This window comes from Benincasa hispida, chromosome 9 (assembly GCF_009727055.1).
Source record: "Benincasa hispida cultivar B227 chromosome 9, ASM972705v1, whole genome shotgun sequence".
Classification (NCBI taxonomy): domain Eukaryota; kingdom Viridiplantae; phylum Streptophyta; class Magnoliopsida; order Cucurbitales; family Cucurbitaceae; genus Benincasa; species Benincasa hispida.
Genome location: NC_052357.1, coordinates 37,298,289 through 37,301,793, shown reverse-complemented (window position 1 = coordinate 37,301,793; position 3,505 = coordinate 37,298,289).

The window sequence follows — 3,505 nt, the reverse complement described above, 5'->3', positions numbered from 1 at the left end:
TCTTGTCCCTAAACAAGCGGTGGACTTAAGCCAAACCCTTGAAACAAACACCTCCGAAAAATTATCTAATGTTTGATTGGATAAAAAGGAAGAAAAAAATAGGAACAATTGCATTTATAGCAATTTTGCTCAAAATATTAGTAGATATAGCATAATATATATAAAAAAATACAAATATAACAAAATTTAGATAGTTTATCAGTGATATACCATATTGCTAGTAGGATTCTATCAGAGCATATCGCTAGCAAAATTTTATCAGTAGTAGAAGTTTATAACCGATAGACTTTGCTATATTTACAATTTTTTAAAAATGTTGTTATGCACTTAATTACTATCCTTAAAAATGTTACCCATTGTAATTATCTAAAAAAAAGATTGGTATACAAATTCAATGGCATATTTTAGGGCATGAGTGCGCCTCTTGTGGTCCTCCCATACGATTGGTCCTTTACTTTGATAATTGTTAAATTTTTATTTCTATATTTTCAAATATTTAATTTTAATACTTGTACTTTCAATAAATTTTAAATTTAGTCCATGTTATTAATTTGTTGTTAAATTTTTCTAAAAAAATAGTTATTAACAATTTCACAATAAATTTTGAATACAAAATCACGTAGTCTATTTTCTTATATGAAAATTATTATTATTATTATTATTATTATTTAATCAATTACATAACTTTAAATGATTAAATTTAAGATTTATTGAAAGTAGATAATTAAAACTCGAACATAAAAAACTAAAATTAAATAAGTTTTAAAGTATTAAAAACCGAAAACAATATTTTTTAGTACACCAAATATGAAGTTTTAACTATCTTCAAGTTGGGCAGTTCTTGAAATTCAACATTATTCTCTTTTGTTTTTTTCTCTCTCCTCTTAGGTGCGAGAAAAAGATGCCGAATCTCTTTAGAATTGTGAAAGATTTTACACAATGCATATATTTTACGCTACAATAGATTTTGATCCCAATATATAATAATTAATAATAAATTAGAAAAAGTACTGGTGGAAATAAGTAGTTTTTTCTCTCTTTTTTTTTTCTTTTTGAAAATAGGAGATAGGTAGCTTTTTGACTGAGGACAAAACTCCATTTTTACAAGTAATGTTCAATGGGTGAGAAGGAAGGTGGAATACATTTAATAGTCTTTAAATATTGGTTTGATTACAAGTTCTTTTCTATGATTGTGTTGATAAGTTTTTCAAAAGTGTGTTGAACTTTAAATTTTTAATTTTGTATTTATTAAATTTGAAATTTTGAATCAATCATAAATTGTTGTGCCATTTCTCAAATTATGATTAAATAAATCGATAAATTATTATGTCATTTCTCAAATTATGACTAAATAAATCATTAAATTTGGGACCAATTAAAGGTTGTCATGTGTTCCAAATTGAAATTGAAGACATAAATTGACAAATCCTGATGATGTCACGTGTTTTTATTATGACAGTTGGATTAGATCAAATTAATTTGATCCAATTTGATATTATTATTTGGGCTAAAATCCAATTCAGCTAAAGAACATGTTTAATTTGACCCACATGTCAAATATGGTTTGAATCCAATTAGTTTGACTCAAAGGCTAGGTCTATGGACTAACTAAATAGGAGAAATCAACACAAACACAAATTCAACTCTACGAAACACGTTTCTTCGAAAACTTTGTGCCAATAGTATTTAATACATTTGTTACTTTCTTCAACTTTAATTGTGTATTTAATAATTTTCTATCATATTCACATTTTTTTTAAATTCACTATTATTTTTAGACAAACAAAAACTGAATTTTGTGTTTTATATAGAGAAAAACACATTTCATGCCTAACAAATCTATGAATTTCTTAAAATTTAAAATATTGCAATAATTTATTATATCAAAAATTGAAAGTTTAGACCTCATTTGATAATCATTTAGTTTTTTGTTGTTGAAAATTAAGTTTATTTTATCCACATTTCTTACCATATTTGCATCATTCTTAAGTACAATGATAGAATTCTCAGTCAAATTCCAAAAACAATAATAACTTTTTGAAAGTTATTTTTTTTAGTTCCCAAAATTTGGCTTGATTTTTCAAATCATTGTTGAAAGGTAGATAACAAAGAAAGAAATTTGGATGTGGAAGTAGTGTTGGTAGGCTTAATTTTAAAAAACAAAAACAAAAACCAAAATGATTACCAAACGAGGTCTTAATATTTGAATTTTGTGCTCCAAAGGACAGAAATGAAAACAAAAAACTAAAAAAACCATCTACATATTTTAATTGGAAATAGTAAAAAGTCCCATAAGGAATGATTATTTGATTAGACTCTCTTTTTGTGTGTTTAATATGACGATTCAAACCTCAAATCTTTTAATTGTTGGTATGTATAAATTATGTTTGTTTTGTTTTTTTTTTCCTTGATTATTCTCTCTAAATTCACTGTACATACCCAAAAATTAAAGTTTAGTACATTTATTTACACGTCTCTAACATATTTCTCTTTAAAATGGGGAATGTGTCGTAGGTGGTGAGTGAAGGAGAGAAAAAATGGGGTAATTAAGGAGGAGTGAGAAAAAAAAACAATTTTAGAAAAGAAAAAAAAAACAATTTAATGCACATGATTTTCATATTTGTGTATTTTTTATTTTTTTGTTTTTAATGATCGAAGATTAATAGGGGTGTTATAGAATTTTGGACTTAATTTTTTTTTATGTAATATTGTAACCTATTAGGTTGTTCATAAAAAAAAAAAGATGGATTTAAGACATTTTTGTAATTTGGTCTATTTAATTAGGTTATTAGTGTAGAAAAAGCCCAAGAATTTAAAGGGTCGTTTGAGCCCTCCAATTTGGAATGGATTATAGTCCACTCAACACTAGGAGTGTATTAAAAAAATAGGGGTAAAAGTTTTTTTAACCGCCTATTTTGCTACAACAACACTATTTACAACTCTTAGTAATTAAAATAATCAATTCTCTCTCCTTCTATGTTTCCAATGACTCCACAACCAACGATCAACTTCAACAACAACATAATTACTGTCAGCGATACTGCCGTTGCATCACAACTCACTTTGACAACAAACAGAGACCTCTTGAACTCAAATTGAAATATTGTGCACCTCAAACACAGACATTTTGAACCTAAATTAAAATACTCTGCATCCTTAACATATACTATTCGACCCTATGAACTTTTTATTACCCCACCATGGTAAAGAAGCTGTAAAAGAAAATAAGCACAACTTCTAAAGATAAAAAATTGAAAATAAAAAGTTCATCAAACCAAACTCAAGAATCAAAATGATTATCAAGTGAAAACTTTTTTTTTTTTTTTAATAAAACTAACCCTAACATAAGCATTTAAGATTTGGAAGCCACACGGAAGGAAAAAAAAAAAAAAACTTTTAAGACACTAAGATTTACAAATAAAATATAGTCGAACCTACATTAGAGTTGTATTAATTATCTTTTCAAGGAATTTTAATTAATGAAGTTTATTATTATTATTATTTT